Raw genomic sequence first — 25,369 nt, forward strand, 5'->3', positions numbered from 1 at the left:
GGATTTATAATGCTCCTGCAGCATCAGAACATGAATATCCTTAAATGCTATCATAGGCCCAGAAGGAAAATTCAGATTCCATCAAGCAATTTAATGTCCCTCTGCATTCTATAGTAGGTCTTCAATACATAATTTAGAGTTCCTGTAATGAGTTCTACTAACCAATGTCACTCCCCATCCTTACGTTATCTACTGCAGAGTGGGACTTTGATAGAGGATTTTTATATGATCTGGACTTTTATTCATCTGTGGTTATGCTACTTGCATGGCAGTCTTGGATCCCTTTAACCTACCATGCAGCAGTCTAAAGGGAAATCTTTCAGTTATCCTTAGTTGGTAGTTTCTACTTTGACTAATGGGCCTCAGAATGGATCTGTTTCCTTGCATAATCCTTAAGTGTTTGAGCAAATATGAGCTGGGAAGCTGAGCCATTACTACCAAGGAGTGTGTGGCAAAGGAAGGTGGCTTACACTTCTATACTTAGATTGGATAGTTTGGGCCAAACTCAGATGACCTGTGTTTGAGGCAATTTGGGGTAGACCAATCCTGGCCTAGGCCAGTCTTCCATATTCCAGTTTCCTTAGGCAGGTACTACCAAGAATACAGACCATGTGCAGAAGACACCAACTAGTCTGCCCCTGAAATTCTGCACCCATGTGAGGGATTCACAAGGAGGACAGGTCATGGATGCTGCCAAGAGCAGCTTTTTCCCTGAGGTTCTGTCAAGAATCTAAGGCTCATTTCTGTCCCCAGATTTTGGGTTTTACTTATGCCAATTTCTATAGCCCAGGGCCTTGTTAGGGCCATCCCACTCCTTTCTGTTTTGTTGTGTTTTCTGCAGCAGAATCTTTAGGAGGGTTCTGCTCCTCATGACTGAAATGTTTACTTGCACCTACCACTGGTAACATTGAGAAGTAGAAATAATGTGCTTCTGGTACCTTCCCATCAGCACAGGCAGCCAAAAGTAATGCCATACTTTGAGGTCTTGATCTCTGTTAACTATTCACATTCATTCAACAAACATTAACTGTCCAATTACTATCTACCAAGTATCCTTCTAAACATTGGGGATATTTTGGAGAACAAAATAGGCCAAATCCCTGCCATCATGAAGCCTATGTTTTACTTAACTGTGCCCTCAGAATCAAAAGCTTTTAATAACAGTATTTTCTGTTCCCAAATGAATTGGCTTTAAACAGGTGTGCTCTTGAAAGTTCAGAATATACAAGATCTTAAGGAATTAAGTCAAATGATATTAGATAGGGACAAATTAACTATAGTCTATCACTACAAGAAATGTGCTTGTGGTGGAATGTATCTTTAAAAATGCTAAATGTTTCATGTTGGGCTATTTATATTGTCCTAAAGCAACCTGTTATAATGGAAAGAGCCTTGGCTTTCGTATCCAAAGTATAAATTAAAATACTATCTCTGTTCTGTGGTGTGCTTTTGGCAAGTTATTTTACCACTCTGAGCATTAGTCTGTCACCACCCTCCCCTCAACCCCAAGTATAAAGGGGACTTTATTACCCATTGAGAGGAAGTAGTGTGATAATATATGTTTAGCAGCCTGGGATGGTCTGCTGCAAAATAAAGACTCAGTATATCAGTACTCCCTCTGTGGAAAGGACAAGGAATGCTCACCCTCACAAGAGCCCTTGATCCCAACAGGTGAGCATAGGTATACAGGTTCTGCAGCTTTTGAGGGTTCTGCCTGTGGAAGCAGCAATTTGGGGCAGACAGTGGAACCCGCCCAGTTCCATGGCCACAGGCTGCCGGGTTGAGAGGCCTGGGGTTTACAGGGGGCTTTCTGATGCATGAGGCCCTTCACTGTAGCCATTACCTTATGAAACAGGTATTATTTGCCCACTGCAGTGTGTTTGCAATGAAAGCATATGCAAACTTCTTGCAGATCCTTTTTTATGTCAAACCCCAATGACCTCAGGAAAAAGATGGAGAAAAACATTTTGGAGGAGCAAGAGGAGAATTATGCTGAATTAATGCAAGGATGGCTGAGGACATGCACATGTGCTTTATAGGAGCTTAATTTATTGTTCACTATTATTAAAGTGAATTATATCCTCTTTATTTCTCTAATTCAGAGGGAGAAGAACAGTCTAAGTAAAATAACAATGCTATGGGTGACTCCCTCTAACAACCCTTATAGGAGTTTATATAGATGATGTAAAAAGGGAGAACCCCTTAGACATAAATTTGGTTCCTCCTGAAATGTACTTGTAACTCAGTTCACAGAAGGTCAGGATGAGATTTGGTTTCCAAAGGCTCCAATGGGAGTTTATCCTGGTCAAAAAAGAAAATACAAATAAATAGATAGTAAGAAGCATTACATCAAAAAGGCAGGAATGATATATGGATTTAGTATCACAAGGTAGGGGGAATGATTGTCTAACAGAAAAGAGAGAGAGAAACAAGATAGAAGGTAAAGCAAAATTCTTATACAGTATTTTATGTGCTAAAATTTTGGGGGGAAAATCTTTACAGTTATCTATTCATCCCAATGATGGATAGAGTTACTTAGTCATATTGACACCAAAAACATATGTTGTATTATCAGGGCTTTGTGGTGACAGATAGTATGTCCTAAAAGTACCAGAAATTATTTTCTTATTTTATACATTATCATAATGATATCTAATATCTGTGAGGGGGGAAGAACATTTTCCTTGAAAAAAATCTTAATTTTAATATAACAATGAGAGACCTCAATGAACTAGGCAAATAAAATGACTGGGTCCTATTTTGATTGGCTTAGGAAAGCCTCAGTCTCAATGACTGTACTTGCTTGAAGGGCATCCTCAGATGGGGTTAAGGAGAATTTCCTGGCAGCAGAGTTTACCAGTTAGCCCTCTTCAAGTGGGAAGTGATTTCAGATCAAACTTTTGAAATTTAGGGTTAAAACAAATAAATAAAGCTTCTTTCTGCTATACATAATACAAACTTGTTTTGAAAATATTTGAATAGTTATAAAATATTATATAAAATACTTATAAGATTTTGTCTGTGACATATTAAAGCAGTGTAAACAATGGAAAATTAATATTTCCACTTGATATTTTATGCAGAGAAATGTATATGGACATATATGTTTGTATATATGTATTTGTATATGTATGTGCAAATTATCTATATATCTATCTATCATCTCTCTATCTATTATCTATCTATCTATCATCTATCTATCTATCTATCTATCTATCTATCTATCTAATCATCTATAATCTTACTTCTGCCCTGGGGTGTGAGGGGATAAAGGAGTTGAATGATTTCTACTATGTGAACTTAATTGCTTTTCTGCTTTCTTTTATGTACTCAAATTTGTGGGAGAGGAAGAAAACCTTGAACTCTCCAGTGTCAAGATATTCTCAGCTGCTAAATGATGAATGCCTGGATTAGTAGAGACTTTGTCTAATCCAGCACCCCAATGAAATTGGGGTGTACAAGTTGAGGTTTGTTTGATATAGTGTCTCAAGGTTATGGTCATGGGAAGCCAGCTGGGCCCCACTGGCCTATCAAATTGTCCACAGGAAGTATGGCAAGATCACAGGAAAAGTAATATAATTATTTGGTTCATACACAGTTTATAAGTTTAAACATTAGATTATTTTTAATTTTCACAGAAATCTTTATGTACTTAGTATTTTTATCAAATGTTTTCCATGTGCTTAAAGAACTGGGTTGGTCAGTTCTTCTTGACTAATATTATATACATAGGAGTGGTTTGTCTTGGCAATGGTATTTTCAATATTCAAACAGTAAAATCAGTTGCTTGTGTATTGCTTTTATTTATTAAATTGTCTTTTATTATCACCATCTGTGTACTTCGTATAGCCCCAATCAGTGGATTACTCAGAAATATTTCAGTAAAGATAAAAGTGCTCTTAAAAATAAAAGTTATGCTCAGATGAAATTACTATATAAATAGTAAACGGGTCCAGTGTGAATACAATTTCATATATGTAGCAAAAAAATTAAAAGTGAAAAGGGGAAATATAATTGCTGATAGAAAAAATTAAAATTGTATAGGACTAGTGAGACTTCCATCGCCAAATATGTCTGCTATAAAACTTTTGAAAATATGTTAGGAAGGCATTTATGTTTTCATGTATGTTTTAAAATAAATAATGGAACTTACACTTATCTTTCAAAACAACTGTAAACTAATGGATCACAACAAAATGGAAAAATTTATCTCTACACTCAAAGAAGAAATAAGAGTGAGAGATGAATAATTCAGTTTTTCTCTTTATAGCAAAAATGGATGTTATTCTATTTATTGCCAAAATGCTTATAAATGCCCCATAATATTAATGATAAGTATAATGCACAGAAAGGAAGCTAAATAAACTATTACCGAAACAAGTCTTTACCAACATTATTTTATCCATTGATATTGTTGGATATTTCTTTTAAGCAGTAGGGTATTATGATTAACATAATTCCAATTTGACTCAAAAGCATCATCAAAGAAGTCACTGAAGCCTCACTCTCAGGCTGATATGTTTTACCCTTTGAGTATTTTTAGATATCTGGCATACTTCCCTGTGTACATGTGCTTCATTGTCTACCCCCTAATATCACATCATCACATTACAGGGACCAGTTGGGTATGATTAGTCAATTATTTTGAATCAGCTCAGTCCTTCCTTAGAGGTAACCATTATATGGTTTTCTTCCAAGTGAGTACAAATCTTCTTGTGATTAAAAACTATGGAAAAATCACATGCTTCTTTTTGTTAAAGCTGATTTTATAATTACCAATTGTGATTAAGCTGATCTGTCTTTCCCCATACCCTGGTATATATTATTTAAAGCAAAAGCAAATTTTCTTTTTTTAGTTATGTCAATTTATATTTTAGAATATTATTTAAACTCGAACATTTGAGTGTAGTTTATTACTCATTATGTTCTGCACCATTATCTTTACTCTCTAATTATGGTGAGTATGGTAACAAGTTAGATAAAATTAGAATTATATAGTGTCTGAATCAGTTCTTAATATATAAAGGAGACATTTTCAACAGAGGAAGTAATGATTACTTTTTTAAAAAAATGTGTTTTATGCTAAAAAACACAAATTGAAGAAGAAGGTAATCTCTGTTTAACTAATTGTTTTATGAGCACTGATGTAGACTCAATGTTAATGCCAGACCCACTATCCATGCAACAAAGAACAATGTTGTGCAGCTGAAGGAGGCTATGGCCACTAGGTGATGTAGTCACTGAGAATACTTAGCTGCTGACAATTTGCCTCCTAATCCCAACTTACTAGTAGACTGGAAGAAATAATAATTGTCAATATAACTAAATCATTATCAGTTAATACAGATAGAACACTTTACACACTGAAGACTTTCATGAGAAATGGTGAGTACATGAGTCTTTGAAATGTGGGTTGAGATGAAAGATTTTCCTCATTACCTAGAGGGGGACTGAAAACATTTCCATGATTTCCACTGGCTTCCCACAGTGCACTATCTCAGAAATATTGTCAGGGTCTTTAGGGGATGAATATATCACCCCTGGACCAAAAATCCACAAATTTAAAATAAAAAATTAGAACGCATCAGAATTTCTTAGGAAATTCAAATTTTGTTGTTACCTCAATTTATAAAAAAAAAACAGCCTTTTCTCCAACAATCCTATATAATAGAAGGCTAATATGCAAATAGACCGAACAGCAGAACAACCGAACAACCGAACAAACAACCAGTCGCTATGATGTGTGCTGACCACCAGGGGGCACATGTGGAACATGGTGGGCATCAGTAGCAGGCAGCAGAAGATGGTGGGTGTCAGCCATAGCAGAATGGTGGAGTAGGTGAGCCAGACCAAGGTGGGGCGCCTATCATTGGGGCAAGCCTCTGGTGGTTACTGAAAATTCTTTGCTCCCACAGACCGTGGTCCCGCCCAGTGCTTGCACCCGCTGCCAGCATCAGAGCTGCCACTCCCACCCGCTGCCAGCACCTGAAGCTGGCCCCAATCATTTGGTGCTGTCAGCAATGCAAGCATCGGCTGCTGGCCCTGATCATCCCTCAGGGCTTCTCCACCTCCCCCTGCTCCTGAGGGTCCATTGAGCCAGCAGCCACCTCTCACACCCACTGCTGGCAACAGCCCCATTCACACCTGCTGCTGGCGCTGGCCCCAATTACTCTGCTCAGTCAATGTGTGGGAGCGGCTGCGGCAGGGGCAGAGCTGCCAGCAGATAGGGGACTGGGGCTGTGGCAAGAGGGGCCAGGTGGGGGGGGCAGAGGATGGGCTAAGACCTGCCCCTGTGCCCACAACAGCCTCATGGCCCATAGCTCCTTTCAAGGTGCACAAATTCATACACTGGGCCCTTAGTGTACACTAATAAAAGAGTAAGATGCAAATTGACCAAACCTTTGCGACACCCACCAGACCATCAGGAGTGAGTATGCAAATTAACCCAACAAAGATAGCGGGTTAATTTGCATATGCAGGCACTGAGCGGCCAGGAGAGGGATGCTTGCGTCGTTGCCATGGCGATGAGGCAGGCATTCCCCACTGCCCCAGCCACTCCGGGACTCTGAGCAGTGTGAGAAGGCAGAAAGGCGGCTCTGGGCCGTAGCGAAGGTGGTGCCAGCAGCCAGGGGAAGGAAGGTCCATTCTTGCACGAATCTTCGTGCATCCAGTCTCTAGTTAATAATAATACTCTTGACTGCTTAGTTAAGAAAGAAAATGATGTTCAAATTTTGTATAATAACTTGATTGCTGAAAATTTGTCTTCCTCTTCCAACTTTATAAGTTTGCCTACTTTCTGTAAAAAAAAAAAAAAAAAAAAAAAAAAAATTGATGGCCCAAATGATACAAGAAAAAATGAAAATAAATGAACAAGTAATTTTTTTCAGATCTGAATTAATCCAGCATAAGAATGAGGATTCCATTTGCAAGATGAAATATGTAACTTTTTGTCTTTTAAAGGCTGATGTGACTATTGGTTCAACACCCAAAACACTGAAAGTAATCTTTATTGAGATGCAACATCATATGTTCAATATAGGCTGAATTCGTCCACATTCAAATTAAATTGCCAGAATTATCTGTCAGGCCAAACATGGTCCACCATCCCTCCTGACATGTAATTGTGAGTTAGGGTTTTCTAATTTTGTTTAAAGTAAATATAATAGTAAAAAAATAGAAACAAGTGATTGAATAACAACCCACTTCCCAGTTTACCTAGCATTAGGCTAGATATAAAAACTTTGGTAAAAATTTGCAAATGATTTTGTTGCTCCCAAAAATATGAAAGAATTATAACTAAATTTAATATTATTTACCTAAAATGCGTTTCATTTGTATTTAAAATTATGGAGACTTTCTTTTAAGTTGCTAAAAATTGATGGCCATAGAAATTCTAAGTAATCATTAATTGGTCTACTGATGTGAAAAACTTTGACAACACACTGTAAAAAATAATCACACAGGTTAAGCACTCTGAGAAAATTTAATAAGCAATCAGAATCACCAAATGCACTAATTGTCACAATTTAAAAATAGAAAAGCAAATATATTTTGTTTTAGGTATTCAAATGTATTAATTCAAGTAACATAACCTTTCTTATTTTAAAAGAAAAATCAGGGGACTAGAATTACAGACTCTAAGATACAGGTAATTTTTTTAGAGAATGAGAAGATGCTGCCTTTATAATGAATGATGATCCTTACTGAAAGAAGTTAGTGTGATAAATACATGACTGCCAGATTAATGTCAGGGGTTCCAGGAAAACCCTTGCCAAGAGAATAACTTTTCAAGGAAATATAAAGAATGAAGGCAGCAAGCTATAGTTATATCCACAGAAGAATCTTGTCAGGCAGAAGAAAGAGCAGTTGCAAAGACCACGAGGTGGGAACATTTGTGATGTGTTCAAGGAACAGTGAGTCAGTCAACGTGGCATGAGCATAAAAGAAAGAAGAGGAATGTGGTTGGACAAATAATGGGAAAGGAAAGTTCATATAAAGTCTTAGAAGTTTAGCAAAGACTTTTACTTTAGTCTGAGTGAGATGGGAAACCTTTGTATAGTTTTGAGCAGAGTTGTGACATAATCTCACTTAAATTTTAACCAAATCATTATGACTACTGTGATTGGGGAGACCTATTACTAGCTAATCCAAATGAGAAATGGTGATGGTTTAAACAAGATGATGCTAGCAAGAAGAGTACAAAGTGGTCAAAATCTGAGTATTTCAATAGCACATTCTCCAGGATTTGGTGGTGGATTTGGCAGGTGTTGCATAAGACTGGATCACAAAGGACAGTGGTTTTAGGCCAGATTCCCAAAAGGAAGAACCGGAGACAGATTCCTGTGTATGTGATTTAAGGAGATGAGCTCTCAGGAGAGACATGAGAGAAGTAGGATGGAACAGGGGAGAAAGCCAGGGAAAAATGTGCACTCAACTGGTGACCAACTCTAGCTTGATCCACAGGCTTTGTGCCACTTGTTAGCCAATCATCCATCTTCTGTAGGCTGCCCTCGGGTAGCAAGGGTGGGGCTTGGCTCCAAAGAGCAGTCACTTCCTAGGCAAGGCAGCTCTTACTTTGCCCAGGCCAAATCACAGGAGAAGGGGCACCTGGGAGCTGTTAGCAGCAGCTGGAGATGGATGTACCACCCCGGAAAGGGGAACTGGGTGGGGCAGCAGCAGCACCCACTACAGTGGTATGGAAACCTGCCATCCAGACATCTTCACTCTCTTCCTAGGAGGGATGGTACAGATTAAAGGTCAGCATGACTGCTGTTTATAGCTTTTAGAGCAGTGGTTCTCAACCTTCCTAATGCCAAGACCCTTTAATACAGTTCCTCATGTTGTGGTGACCCCCAACCATAAAATTATTTTCGTTGCTACTTCATAACTGTAATTTTGCTACTGTTATGAATCATAATGTAAATATCTGTGTTTTCTGATGGTCTTAGGCGACCCTGCTAGTGGTTCTCAACCTGTGGGTCGCGACCCACAGGTTGAGAACTGCTGCTGTAGAGCCTAAGACCATCGGAAAACACAGATATTTACATTATGATACATTTACAGTAGCAAAATTACAGTTATGAAGTAGCAACGAAAATAATTTTATGGTTGGGGGTCACCACAACATGAGGAACTGTATTAAAGGGTCACGGCATTAGAAAGGTTGAAAACCACTGTTCTAGAGCATCAAAAATGGAAGTAAAACATTCTAAAAACTACTGACTCTATTTTCCCATGATCATCTTATCATTGTCCAGGCAAGCTATTCAGGATGGAAGTTCACCTCTGTCCTCTGTCCTAACTGGGCTGCCCCTGGGGAATCCCTGGAGCTGAGGTTCTGAAACATCATATTTGCTACCTCCTTCAAGGAGAGTTCCTGTCCATTGTGTGTCATTGGCCACAGTCCTCAGGTGATTATCACAGCAATGACAATGACTTTGCACCTGATGCTTCTTGTTCATGTCATAAAGTACTTTAATTTGTTGGTGTCTGACAATAATCACTCTAACTCAGACATTTTCAACCTTTTTCATCTCATGGCACATGTAATTACCAACATTCTGTGGCACACTGAAAAATACACTTTTTGACAATTTAACAGAAAAAATGGGTATAGTTTTGATTCATTCACATTGGACATCTATTATTTTGTTGTCTGATGTCATTTTTTTTATTTGACAATCTAAGGGAAAAGGGGTCAGTGCCTCTGACTAAATAGTCAGGTATTGTATGTTCTAAAATTCTTGGAGCACACCAGTGTTCCTGCCATGGCACACTGGTTGAAAACTGCTGTTCTAACTGCACCCGTGCGATATCCATGCAGACTCATGCTTTGTATTTATGCCTTTAAACTTGGCAGATGTACATAACATAACCACATGTTTTTTGCAAATGCGAGAAAACAGTGTTGCGGGGCAATTTTATGAATTTGGAGCCCGGGGCCACTAGGTTTTGGTTCTGCTACTTTGTAACTAAATTTGGACAAGTCATTTAACTGTATTGAAATTCAGATTTCTTATCTTTAAAATGGGAATAAAACCAATACACACCCACACCCGCAAGAATTTTAAGGAGGCCTCGGCATAATAAGACAGACAAGATGCCTTGTAGGACATCTGGCTCCTTAGTAAGTCTCTGTTCTTTCTTCTGCCTCCTTCCTCCCTTCTCTCCTCTGCAGAGGGTGGGTTTATGAATATTTTACTTTTCCCATTTATCCTTCAAAGGACCTCATTCCTGCTAAGTTCTGAGGCCAGGAGATTGTCCTGCGATGTCTGTTTGTAGTCTGTCATCAATTTGTACCCAACTCATCAGATCCTCAGCACAGCCTCACACTTATTTAAAAAAGGAAAAAACCCTACCTCACCTCTGCAGAATATATTAGAGAAAAACAGAACATTTCTTGCTTCTCCCCAAAAGAAAATGTAACAGCATCCACATTTTCTTTCTACCCACACACCAGCAATTTTAGGTGGACCCTGCCCCCCATGGCTGTTCTTCCATGCCCCCTCTGAGCACACCAGCACCTCTCCACCCAGAGTCCCACAGAGTCTGCACCTGGCCTCTATTATGCACCTTCTTGTGAGGTTTGTGCTAACACTCCGAACACTTATTAAAGTGAATCTTTCCAACGAATGCAATTCGCTACAGAGAGGAGCTCTAATTAACACGCCCCCCCCCCTTTATTATAGTAAGAAAGCAGGCAAGAAGAGGAAAGGATATATTTAATACAAAGCAGCCTCCTTTTGCTTGGTAGTAAAACTCTTTTTCTATCAGTCATTTGTAACCTGGAGCTCCTCTCGCTTTTAGAGTCTAAATAATTGTGTAAACTTCATTTGAAACTTGGCTGTCATTTCCTATCAGGAGGAAAACAAGAGAAATTCTGACTACATGTTTGTCCCCTGATTACCTGTCAGCCCTACAGGAACAAGCCTCTTGCAATTTGTCCCTGCCCAGGAACTTCATCTTCAAATAGAAACTGCAGCTTAATTATAGCCTTTAATGGGCTGTTTCACTCCAGGATCAATATGTGTGACAAAAACCAAGCTCCACTAAAAGCTCATTAATTCACATCCGACTAATTCAGGATTTGTGATGATTTTGGCAGGGACCAAGCTGAAGTTTACCACCTGTATCACTGCTTACAATGGTTCAGGCTGGCCCTTTAATTGGAGAAAAGAGAATTTCCAGGGAAGAATTTACAGAGCATCTATGTGCATGGAGATAACAGGCTGATTGTAGCTTCTAGTTCATACTAGGCAACCCCAGTTAAGCACTATTTTCTCTTAGCACCTTGGACTTGAAAACTGCAAAGTGCAGTGCCTCAAAAATGTCTTCAAGCCCACTAGTTTTCTCTCCCTGTGGTCGATGCCTTTGGTATATTGAAACATAACCCTCACCCCACCCCCGATTTTAGCCACAGATGCAGTGGGCATTTCTATGTGGGGTTAAACTCATCTCTGCCAGTAGCATCTAATCTCCAGCATAAAGGTGTGTGTGTCATTGCTCTTTTGCCCAGTGCCTCCTCGGGACCCATTGAAAGGGCAGGCCAGAGTGTAGAGGGTTAATTCCTGCATAGGGTCACACTCCGGCAATGGGAGCTGGTAGATGTTTGATGAGCACTTTGGGAGGCATTCTGTGAGTTTCTGAGAAGTCCTGGTAAAAGTGAGCCTCTATAGTCAACAGCTGTGACCTTGATCTTGTGTAGTTGTATTGGCTTCTCCCGCTTTCCTATCTTACTCTCCCTCCTGCGTAGCACCAATTCCTACATAAATTACTGGTCCTCACTCTGCTGTTTGGAGAACTCAAACTAAGGCATCAACTCCTTTAAAATTATGTATTTGAGATGCTAGCTTATTCCTTAATCCATTCATTCCTTGGTGAATGCATTTCTTCCTTTTGCTTCCTGGGTTAGAATTATCCTTTGGCAACAGTAGTGAATGGGCAATGTCTATTTTTTTCCCTTTTCTCCAATTCCAGAACATTTCCCCTTCTCCCTGATGTCCCTTTCTTTGCTCTCACAGTCTCCTCTACAACTCTCTATCCACTTCTGATCTGTTTCTGGTACCATTTCTCTGTCTCCTCCTTTCCCCCAATATCAGCATAAACCATTCTCCCTTTTTTATCTTCCCAGTATTCTGTTTCTTAGTAACATAGCCTACACTAACAAATATGATAGATGGATCCATGTCAAAAGAACTCATGTGTTTTTGTATTGTCCTGAAAAGGTAAAAAAAAAAAAAAAAAAAAAAAAAAGTATGTGGCTTAACCATGGCTTTCTAAGCAACTAGGGCCTTTTCATTATCACTCAAGCCGTCTTAGATTTGAGTGTACGTAGACATGCCAAATGGTCCTGCCTTCTTGAACTATAGTTGTCTCAGATTTTGGAATATCACCATCACCTTATTCTCTTTTGAGCCCTGTGGTCTTACTTCTTCATCTTTTGTATCTTCTTCCAACATTTAACTCCTTGTTATTCATGGTGTGATCTGTGGACCAGTAATATCTGATACACTGGGGAGTCTTCTATAAATTTGGGATCTCGCATCCCTGCAGCACATCTACTAAATCACAGACTCTGTATTTCTAAAAGACCCACAGGAGGCTCATACACACATTAAATTTTGATAAATATTGCAACTGGCAGTGGTTTCCTAGGTTTCCAGACCCCTTTGTTCTCCACACTTTCCAAACTCTCCCAGGAAATGCCTCTCCCTAATAGCACCAGCTACTGAATGTGAACTGATGACTACAACTACCTATTTCCAACTCAGATCTCTACACCAAGCTCATGCACATTTGTGCAACATTCAACTCTCTGCTGGACATCTACATCTAGATATCACACAGGTAAGCCCAACTCAAGATACGGAGGTGTGGTGAGTCTAGTAAGGCTATTGTTTATTGTTCTGGCCTGGATATTGACATTAATTAGGACCAAGTCAAATTGAGTTCAGGTGGTTCCTTGTTGTTATGGTAAAACAAACAAACAAACAAACAAACAAACAAATGTGTCCTTTCTTAAATTTGGAGTCTAGGAATATTTTATTCTATAAAATAAACTAATGGCATTTTTTTTTTTACTCTTAATCCCACAAAAACAAAGAAAAACCGACCTAGTGGTGGATAAAGTGTTACCCCTCCAGATTCTCTCTTCAGGATCAGTATAGCTGTCCTCTGCTGGAGGTATCTGCAGCTGAATCTTTTACTGGAAATTGTCTTGGGCCGCAGAAAACTCATGTTCTCAAAGGTGTGGCACTTTCAAGGGGGGTAACCTGAGGCTAATGAGCAAGAGATATCAGTTGCTACCACATTGTGGGTCAAACTCTACCTCTACCGTGTCCTGCCATCCTCACTTCCCCACGGGTCTATCCCCTGAGAGCACTTTCCAATAAAACTTCTGTGTAAAATACCATCCCAGAGCCTGTTTCTAGGAATCTTGCTCCAACCTTATACAATGATTTTCATCACTCCCTTTCGTACTGAATGCATTGATATTCATCCTAGTTTAGGCAAAACCAGAGAACTGGGAATTGTATTTTTTTTTTTAAGTCTTTATTGTTGAAAGTATTACAGATGTCCCTTTTTTTCTCTCCCATTAATCCCTCTAGCCTGCCCCTGCCCCCTGCCCAAGTCCTTCAGCACATGATTATCTATGTCCATGGGTTGTGCATATCCTCCTATCTAATAAAAGAGTAATATGCAAATTAACCATCACTCTGCTACACGCACAAGCCAAGCCCACCAGCCAATCAGGAGCGAATATGCAAATAAACCCAACCAAGATGGCTACCACCACAGAGAGCAGGAGGGAGGCTTGGGTTTCCCCGGCAATGGAGGAAGCCAAGCTTTCCGCCTGCCCTTGCCGGCCTAGGCCTCCACTCAAGGCTACAAAGTTTCAATGATAGAAGATACATAAATCCAAACAGAAATGGAGGCAGCCACGGAGCTGGAAAGAGCAAGAGGCTAGGGTTGCCCCTGGTGATGGAGGAAGCCAAGCTTTTCGCACACCCCGGCCGGCCCAGGCCTCCACTTAAGGCTACAAAGTTTCAATTATAGAAAATATATAAATCCAAAAAAAAAATGGCTGCTGCCACGGAGCAAGCAGAAGGCTTGGCTCTGCTCCAGGCTACAAAGTTTCAATTGTAGAAGATAAATACAGGAGAAACCAAGATGGCGGCATAGGTAAGCACCTAAACTGCTGCCTTGCACAACAATTTCAAAACTACAACTAAAAGACAGAACGGACACCATCCAGAACCATAGGAAAGCTGGCTGAGTGGAAATTCTACAACTAGAAGGAAAGAGAAAAGCTCACAGAGAATTGGAGGTACGGCAAAGGGTCTTTGTGCGTGCGGAGAGGAAGGGCGGCTGAGAGCCTGGCTGACTTTCTCTGGCGGGAGGGGGAAGGAAGCCCCCGACCGCACTGAACCCCAGTTCTGACTGCACTGAACCCTAGTTCCGGGCAAAACCCCGTGGACCCAGGCTCATACAGGGGAAGTCTGGACTGTCAGGTAGAAAGGCACCTGGAGACTCGGAGACCCGGGGGAGCCCCGGCGGGCAGGGGTCTGGAGGCACGCGCGCCAGTGTGCACAAAGGCTGCGGAGGTTGCCACAGGCTTTCCCTAGCAGAAAGGAGTCGGAAGCACCTGACTGCACTGAACCCCAGTTCTGACTGCACTGAACCCCAGTTCCAGGCGAGCCCCTGGGGACCCATGCTTTTATGGGGGGGAATCTGGACTCTCGGGCAGAGACTCAGGAGCCAGGAAAAGCAGAGGTCTGGAGGCGCGCATGCGCAAGGGCAAGGCTGACTGGAAGCCAAGACTGTCTGCTCCACCCTGAGACTCCACCCCATCCAAGCTGAGCACAGGAGCTTTTGCAATTTGGCAAGTCTAATCCTATAAGGCTGTCTCCAGCACCAAACTTCTCCCAGCGTAGACACAGCTTATCCTTACAGCCAACTGGCCTGGAGGTCAATTCCTCCCAGTGATAACAACAACAATCGAGATTTAACTACAACAAAGCTGTACACGCAGTCCACAAAGGGGTGCACCAAGAGTGTCCACCTCAGGTTAACTGGGGAGGCCGACCCATTGGGCCATATATGAAACCTAGCACACAAATCTACCCTACCAACTCAGGGAAGCAGTGAAAATGCGGCGTCAAAGAAACAGATCACAAATGAAAGAAATGGAGGAAAACAAATGACTGGATATAGAATTCAAAACCATGATTATAAGGCTTTTCAAGAATATCCTAGAAAAGGCCGATAAATATAACGAGACCCTCGAAATATGAAAAAGGACCAACTAGAAATTAAACATACACTGACTGAAATAAAAAAATGTTATACAGAGACCCAACAACAGACTAGAGGAACACAAGAATCAAGTCAAAGAATTGAAATACAAAGAAGCAAAAAACACTCAACTGAAAAAGCAAAAAGAAAAAAAATCCAAAAAGTTGAAGATAGTGTAAGAAGCCTCTGGGACAACTTCAAGCGTACCAACATCAGAATTATGGGGGTGCCAGAAGAAGAGAGAGAGCAAGATACTGAAAGAAGAAATAATGACAGAAAACTTCCCCCACCTGGTGAAAGAAATAGACTTACAAGTCCAGGAAGTGCACAGAACCCCAAACAAAAGGAATCCAAAGAGGACCACACCAAGACACATCATAATTAAAATGCCAAGAGCAAAAGACAAAGAGAGAATCTTAAAAGCAGCAAGAGAAAAACAGTTAGTTACCTACAAGGGAGCACCCATACGACTGTCAGCTGATTTCTCAACAGAAACTATGCAGGCCAGATGGGAGTGGCAAGAAATTTTCAATGTGATGAATAGCAAGAACCTACAACCAAGATTACTCTACCCAGCAAAGCTATCATTCAGAATTCAAAGGCAGATAAAGAGCTTCACAGATTAGAAAAAGCTAAAGGAGTTAATCACCACTAAACCAGTATTATATGAAATGCTGAAAGGTATTCTTTAAGAAGAGGAAGAAGAAGAAAAAGGTAAAGATAAAAATTATGAACAACAAATACATATCTATCAACAACTGAACCTAAAAATCAAGTGAATTAAAAACCTGAGGAACAGAATAATCTGGTGAATATAATAGAATCAGGGGCATAGAAAGGGAGTGGACTGATAATTCTCAGGGGGAAAGGGGTATGGGGGGATTCAGGAAGAGACTGGACAAAAATCATACACCTATGGATGAGGACAGTGGGGGGGAGGTAAAGGCAGAAGGTGGGGTGGGAACCGGGTGGAGGGGAGCTACGGGGGAAAAAGGAGAAACAATTGTAATAATCTGAATAAAGATTTATAAAAAAAAAAAAAGAAATATAGTACTGTAAACCCTTCAAAAAAAAAAGAAGATAAATAAACCCCAGATACCAGAGCCTCTGTTTGGGTCACCAGGGGGCGTGGCCGGCCTGCAAACCACCACAGGCCCCTCGCCCAGGCCACCTTACGCCCCAAGGGAACCCTCACCCTAATCTGGGACACCCTTCAGGGCAAACCAGCTGGCCCCCACCTGTGCACCAGGCCTCTATCCTATCTAATAAAAGAGTAATATGCAGATTGACCATCACTCCAACACACAAGATGGCTGCCCCATGTGGTCAAAGATCCTGCCCCCATGTGGACACAAGATGGCCACCACAAGATGGCCAGCAAGGGAGGGCAGTTGTGAGCGATCAGGCTAGCAGGGAAGGGCAGTTGGGAGGGACCAGGCCTGCAAGGGAGGGCAGTTGCGGGCAATCAAGCCTGCTGGGGAGGGCAGTTAGTGGTGACCAAGCCAGCAGAGGAGGGAAGTTGGGGGCGACCAGGCCTGCAGGGAATTGCAGTTGGGAGGGACCCAGGCCTGCAGGGGAGGGCAGTTAGGGGGAAACAGGCTGGCAGGGGAGCAGTTAGGCATCAATCAGGCTGGCAGGGGAGTGGTTTGGGGGTGATCAGGTTGGCAGACAGAAGCGGTTAGGGACAATCAGGAAGGCAGGCAGGTGAGCAGTTGGGAGCCAGCAGTCCTGGATTGTGAGAGGGATGTCCGACTGCCCGTTTAGGCCTGATCCCAGTGGGCAGTCGGACATCCCTTGAGGGGTCCCATATTGAAAAGGGTGCAGGCTGGGCTGAGGGACACCCCCCTCCCCTGTGCATGATTTTTGTGCACCGGGCCTCTAGTATGCATATAAATTCTTTTGTTAATCTATTCTGGGAATTATTTTTGGATTTTTCTCTCACTGTCTCAGGCTACATACTAAGCTGTCAATGTTGTATTGATCCTACCTCTCCATCCTTGATGACTACTGTCCTAATTGAAGCTTTTAGCCAACTGTTAGCTGGATAATTACAACAGCTTCATCACTTGTGTCCTTAATGCAACCATAATGATAGTTTTAGAACTAAAAATAAAAGTCAATTCTAAAATTTACAATTCTTCAACACCTCCCATTTTTTTCAGCATAAAATCTCAACTTTTTAAGACACCATATAATGCCTATTTGGTTAAGCCAGTACCATGCTTACCTTTCTCAGAGCATTCACTTCATTGTGTTACTGCAGGTTATCAGATTCTCTCCATAAAATTTGCCTTTTCGATGCCAAGGATGTGTTGTGTTGTTTGTGTGTGTGTTGTTTTTTTTTTTGTATCTCAGTATTCCTACAGCATTGAGTGGGAAATTGAATAAAAGTTTCCTGCAGACATTTACTCAATTCTCCTCTGTAGGTTATTTCTCCTATCCCATCTATTCTAAATTCAAGCAATGAAAATCAACAGTGAAATGATTTCACTGTTTGCTTATGTATCTAACCTGTCACTTACCTTTACTTCTTAAGAACAACCATTTAAATTTGAGGGCATGATGATCCATTAGGAATTTTCTGGGGTGACTGGGCAGCCAGAATTTATAGCACTCTGCTGATGTGATTCATTTTATGCATACTGTAAATTTTAGTTATAGCTACACATGTCTGTGGCCAGTATGGGCAAGGCTGGATCCTTTTTGTAATTTCATCATCACAATAAGGTCATAAATCTCAAGCTGCTTTTTTTGGTAGCCTATTTATGAAGCTAGACAATAGACTTTAAAGGGAAATGTCAGCATTAATAGACAGCCACTCTCAATGAGCCACGCAGTGCTGCTTCAAGGTTATGGGAAGTTTGATCCCATCTCTTGACTGAAGACTCAAGATTGAAAAATTTCTAGGATGTTCTCTGGAATCAAGTGGCCATATCTTTCCAGAGCTGAAGGACAGGTGTGCAGATATGAGTATCCAGATGTTGGTGATATCCTTCTGCCTCACCCAGATGGAAACTAGTCTTTAGAAGAACCATACAAGTAGTTAGACATCATGGGAATTTGCTCAGTTTTCCTGGAAGGAATAGCCATGTTTTACTTCACTATTATGTCAGACTGTCCCAATGCTGCAGCCTATGCTCACCCAAAGAATTGATCTTGAAGATTCAAATTATTATTTTGTAATAAATATTGTATTTTAGAATAGTCATAGATTTAAAGAAAAAAAGCAAAAAAATACAAAGGGTTTTCATATCCTTTACACCAGTTTTCCTCATTCTTAATATCTTACATTAGTATGGTATATCTGTTACATATAAAAAAACAATATTGATAAATTATTATTAAGAAAAGTCCATAATTTATTCACATGTTTAGTTGGGTTTTTTTTTCTTTAATGTTCTTTTTCTGTTTCAGGATACCTTCAGGAATACCAATTTATATTTACTTGTCATGTCTTCTTAGGCCCCTTTCGGGGGTGACAGTTTCTCAGACTTGACTTAATTTTGATGACCTTGACATTTTTGGGGAGAACGGTTAAAGTATTTTGTAGAATTCCCTCCGTTGGGATGTATCTGATGTTCTCCTCATGATATGACTGGATTTATGGATGTTTGGGATGAAGAACACAGGGGTAGGGCCATTCGCATATCAAAGTACATGCATTTAACATGACATCACTAACCTTGATCACCTGACCAAGGCACTGCCTTCAGGTTTCTTCATGGTAGAGTTATTCTTTTTCTTTTTATACTATATTCTTTGGAAGGGAGTCACTATGTGCAACCCACACAAAAGCAGAGACAAATTAATCTCCATTTTCTTTAGGGGAAGGTATCTACATAAATTATTTGGAATTCTTCTCTGTGAAGATTTGACTATTGTCTCTTATTTATTTATCTATTTATTTAATCAGCCATTTATTTATATCAATATGGATTTGTCAGTTTTATACTTTGCATTGTAATCCAATACTACTTTACTTATTTTATTACTCAAGTTGTTTTAAGCCTGGCCATTGAGAGCTTTTTCAGTTCACACCTTAGTCCTTAACATACTCTCATCATTGTGGAGATTTGTTTATTTGTTGGAACACTTCCTTACTTTCTGACTCTCTCTCTCTCTCTCTCTCTCTCTCTCTCTCTCTCTCTCTATATATATATATATATATATATATATATATACTGGTATATGTATGTATATGTAAATATATATGTATGTATATGTATGTATATATATATGTGTGTGTGTATACATACATATACCAGTATAATATGCAAAGTGTCCCCTTGGGAGTTCAACCAGAACAGGAGTTTGGTCACTGACTATGACGTGCACTGACCACCAGGGAGCAATGTGGAACATGGCGGGTGACCAGCAGCAACAGCAGCGGGGTGGTAAGGAGCGAGGGGGTCCCATACTGCGAGAGGACCCGGACTGCAAGAGGGATGTCTGCCTGCCGGCAGGCGGACATCCCCCAAGAGGTCCCAAACTGCGAGAGGACACAGGCTGGGCTGAGGGACCCCCCACCTCCCCGCCCCAGAGCACAAATCTCGTACACCAGGCATCTAATATATATATATGTATGTCTTATAAAAAAATTTTTTAAAGGCATAATATATATCAGGTAGTGGGGACAGAGTATATAGGTCTTTGGTGTTAGGTTTTATGTTAATTGGGCTAGGACTTGTACTGTGTTTAGCGTCTGCTGTAACTATAGTGTTTTTATCTCCCCTGTTGACTTTGGCCTTCCCTAAGGGCTCCTCCTCAGAGACAGTCTGCATCTTGAAGCACTAGGCTATTACACTGGAATGCTGTTGGTATTGTGGTAAGGTGCAGCAGAAGAGAAGCATTTTATAATCTACTAGTGGCCCGATGCACAAAAATTCATGCAAGAGTAGGCCTTCCTTTCCGCGGCTGCCGGCATCAGGTTCCCTCCAGCACTCAGGACCCGGGCTTCACTCTGGCCATCGCCGCTGCCGCTGGCAGGTGCCTGGGACCAGGCTGCTTTGCTCTGGCCCCAGCTTCACCCAGAAGGACATTCGGTCTAATTAGCATATTACCCTTTTATTATTATAGATGATTAAATCTCAATCTTTCAGTAGGCCTGTGTCCCTGGACTATGACCTTCATAATAGTTCCGTCTCTTCTCTCTTCTCTTCTCTTCTCTTCTCTTCTCTTCTCTTCTCTTCTCTTCTCTTCTCTTCTCTTCTCTTCTCTTCTCTTCTCTCTTTCTCTTCTCTTCTCTTCTTTTCTCTCCCCTCCCCTTCCCTCCCCTCCCCTCCTTTACCCTAACCCTCCCCTTCCCTTACCTTTTCTTTCCTTTCCTTTCCTTTTTCCCCCTTAGATGAGACAGGAAGCTAGAGGGGACTGAAGTAGGAGGAATGTTCCTCACCTAGCTGGGATTAGCCCTGGGAAAATATTTTCTTGTAATGTAGGCCTTCTTAAGGAGAATGCTCTGAGTATATTGCATAAGGATTACCTCCCCCACCCCTGTCCCAGATCAACTAGGGGTTCTTTTCTGAATCTCTACCATGGGAACCTTGTGGGGCTCCTGGAGGTAAAGCCCATGCAACTGTAGAGGCTCCAGTTGCAGCCTCCAGGAATTTTTCATTCCCCCACTACTTCAAACTCCACTTCCAATAGTTCCTCAAGATTTCCACCTAATTGTTCATATCAGTTTGTGGCCCCAGAAGCTCTGCTCCAGGTAAGCAGATATTTGCCATGGTTCTGGATTTGCCTTTCTCTCCAGATTTTGGTGTAGCAGTTGCCTTGCCCTAAGACTTGAATTATCTGATGGCTCCAAGAAAAGTCTTTGATTTTAGTTTATTCAGCTTTTTTTTTTGTTTTGTTATAAGGTCAAGACTGGTGACTTCTAAACTCTTTACATATCAGAGCTGAAACTAGGAGCCAAGAATGGGATTTTAAACAGAACATAGAGAAGTCAGAATAACATCCAAAACACCTAGATGTCACCTCCATGATTCATTATTATCCAATCAGCTTCATATTAAACATACATGCGTTCATGCGCACACATACCTATGCAACATCTTACCTAATAATAGAGAAACATGTAAATTGACTGTACCTCCGCTATGCCCACAGCCAATCAGAGTGAGTATGCAAATTAACCCAACAAAGATGGAAGTTAATTTGCATACATACCTGGGTCCCGGGAACCTCCTCGGCACCCAGGTCACTCCCAGCCGGCCATTGGGCGGAGGCTTTAGGCTTGGGAAGGGGCCGAGCCTGTGATCAGAGGGGCGGGTGGGGGGGGTCCCTCTTCCCAAGCCTAAAGCCTGGGGCGGAGGCTTTAGGCTTGAGCAGGGGCCAAGCCTGGGATTGGAGGGAAGGGGAAAAAATCAATGGAAACATATCCTTAGGGGAGGATAAAAAGAAAAATAAAGAAAGAAATGTCATAGCCTATGAAAGACACATCTTGAAAATGCCTAAAGAAAGTTGTCATTTTTTCATGATGAAGGGACTGGAGTCCATGTTGATGAAAATACCTTGGCGGCTGCAATGACTGGCAGTGGCTGCAGCAGTGGGGTGATGGGGCTGGTGCCTTCCCCTGATTAGCCTGGTTGCCTCCCTTAAAGGGAGGCCAGACTGCGGCTTAGGTCCGCTCCCAGCAGGGAGCGGGCCTAAGCCATCAGTAGAACATCCCCTGAGGGCTCCCAGTATGTGAGAGGGGGCAGGCTGGGCTGAGGGACCCCTCCCCAGTCCACGAATTTAGTAACTGACAGATGATTTTGGAGATTGATCATTATTACTACTTTCCTGCCACACCAAAGAAAAGAAATATAAAATTGTAAGGTTGGAAATGAAAACTGAAATCACCATACTTTCCTGTCTCAGTATTATACAGTACTAAGACTGGGGATATTTATCTCTCTCTGTGTTAAACAGTAGAGAAAAGAAGCAACATTACTTAGCTTCTTGCTCAAGAAATTCTTTTTCCAGGAAAATAAGATTGTAAGCAACTGAAGTTACTTAAATGTCACTACTGATAGTGTGAATATCAAGATCCTCACCTGCTTTGCTCAGCAATCTAAGAATATGATGTCATAACCTCTGTTCGGTTCCCACCAGTTCCCCACCTTCCAAAACTCACCTTAAAATTGACTTGCCTAGCCCTAAAACCTCATACATATCCTCCTGTTATTTCTCTATACTGAGACACTACTAAGACCTGTGAAGGTGCTATTCTACTTTCCTGCAATAAATTTAGTAATCTTTGCTTTGCTTGAGCAACAGGTTTTCTAATTAACTTTTGGGCTGAAAAGGAAACTGACTGCACTATTGTTTGGGAGCCTTTGCAGAGTCTTACATACCTCTTGTATTTAAAAATGTTTACCTTAATAAAAATAAATAAAATAAATAAAAAAATAAGGGGTAAAAAATAATAAAAATAAAAATGTTTATGCAGAAACTCCTTCTAGTAACAGGAAACTTTTAAAAATTATTTTTCTTTATTTTTTTCTTAGACAAATCTATCAGATTCCCCCCACCCTTATTTTGTCTAAATTCCATGTTCTTTTTACATTAACCACTTCAAAGCTCATGACAGCCTCATGAGTGATGTATAAGGATGTTTGCTTTTTGTGTGCACTCCCAGAAATACATTGCAATAATTTTTACTTGAAAAACTTAAATAGAAAGGGAACTTATGACTATTCCAACATATTTTAAAAATACAGATGACTCCCTAAAGACCTCAAATTGACAACAAAACACTTTTAACAAAATCTAAGGAAATATTTACTGATGAGATTTATTAGTAAAGATCTAAATTTTATTTGAGATCATTGTAAATTAAGTAAGCCAATCCTGGCCAGGGACTGGCAAGATGGTCCTACATCTCTACTTATTTTTCTTCTGTTGCCTCTTCTCAAACACACACAGTACAGAGAGCTTGAGAAATGATTTTCCTGTCAATAAATGATTGTATAGTCTTATGGGATAGTAAGTAAATCATTTTTTCAAGCTAGGTAAATTGTGCATGCTTTTGATCAATAGTGTTTGCATTTCTTTTTTCTTCTGTATGTGTGTGCTAGCATACATTCCATAGATTATTTTGTTTACAATCCTAAGCAACATACAGTTGTCAACAATAGTTTGGCTCAAGAAATGTTGGGGCAATCTTGACTTGGCCAATATCTATCTGCTCTGGGTCATGGCCAAGGTGTGCATGATGAGAAGAAAATCTGAGAGGGACATGCAGAATCCCCATTTAACTCCCCACATACACCAGGGAGGACACCAATCTGCATGACTTGCCCACCTCCTTAATGTATACAGCCCATCTGCCATAGCCAAAACCTCTTGGTGTTTCTATTCACAGGCTTGTGAGGAATGAGAGGAGTGTTAATCAGAGCTTTTCAGAACTGGGCTTTCAAAGGGAGACCAGGAATGAGTCCCCCTGAAACCAGGACACTTACTTTAACCAAAGAAGTGTGTGTGTGTGTGTGTGTGTGTGTGTGTGTGTCTGTGTGTCTGTGTGTTTTACCTAGATGGTTTGGCTCAGTGGATAGAGTGTCGCCTGCGGACTGAAGGGTCCTGGGTTCAATTCTGGTCAAGGGCATGTATCTCAGTTGCAGGCTTGATCCCTGGCCCTCCCTGGTCAGGGCATGTGCAGAGGCAACCAATAGATGTGTCTCTCTCACATCAATGTTTCTCTCTCTCTGTCTCCCCCCCCCTTACACTCTCTCTAAAAAAAATCAATGGAAAAATATCCTCAGGGAAGGATTAACCAAGGACAAAAAGAAGTGGGTTTTTTGCTTGTTTGTTTTTTAACTTAATAGTTATGCAGGAGATTCCATTTAAAGCAAAAAAAAAAGGGAAAGGTGCTTCTGATGAAATATTTAGAAACTATCAATTTATTTTCATACTACAGTAAATTAGCATCTGATTAAATTTAAGCCTTTCTCATCCAAATTCATGGACCTTCCTAAGTCTACCTACAGAACCAGGTGGTTAATGGATCCTAGACTGAGCATGCTGTCTTAAGACCACAATTAGCACGGTTATATGCCAAGAACCTTCCTCGATGTATGTTACCTGCCCTATAACTCTACATGTCATCCTGTTAATGCCTTTGGGCTCCTTATCTCAGAGCTTCATCAACTGTTGGGTCACCCTCACAGCCTGGCCCCCATGGTCCTTCTTGAAGACCATCTGTCACCTATGGAGTTAGATACCACATCCTCAGCAAGTCTTTCCTGGCCCTATCTTGTTTTCTGCTATATCATCAGTGCCAGGTAACTCAATAACTACCAGATGTATATGCAGGTGTCACAAAAAGTGTATACACACTTTGAATAATTATAAAGGCAGTATTTATCTTACCTAATAATAGACAAACATGTAAATTGACCATATCTCCGCTATGCCCACAGCCAATCAGAGTGAGTATGCAAATTAACCCAACAAATATGGTGGGTTAATCTGCATATGCAGGCATGGAGCAGCCAGGAGGGGTGGGACTCCTGCTATGAGGGGGAGAGGGGGCAGTGGAGGGAGCTACAGGAGTGGTGCTCCGGACAGAAGCGAGGACTTTCCGGCTCCCGGGTGGGCCGGGAGTGAAGCCAGGGGAAGGAAGGCCTATTCTTGCATGAATATCGTGCAATAGGCCTCTAGTTAAAATATAATTCCTTTTCAAAATGTAATAGAAATCAGCTGTTAAAGTGTGTATGCATTGTATGGTATGCCCCCAAAAATGTATACACACTTTAATATAATTTTATAACTTATATGTATATATATATAAATTTATGTATGTACATATATGGTGTTCCCCAAAAATTGTATACACACTTTAACAGCTGGTAACACACTTAATTTTTACTCCTTTTCAGGTTTAACTGATTTGAAATAATAGATGAAACCAGACCAAGCTTTGCACAAAGAAAATTTATCCTAAAGTGCCACTAGACTTTTTTTATGTGGATATATAAAAGATAAAGTTTATGGTACAAACCAGCAATAGTCAATGAATTGAGGGCACACAAATACCAAATAAATGATTCTTGATGTTTGTGATTCCATTGCCTCCCATTATCAGCAGTGCCTGGAC

This window comes from Plecotus auritus (assembly GCF_963455305.1).
Source record: "Plecotus auritus genome assembly, chromosome: 8".
Lineage (NCBI taxonomy): Eukaryota > Metazoa > Chordata > Mammalia > Chiroptera > Vespertilionidae > Plecotus > Plecotus auritus.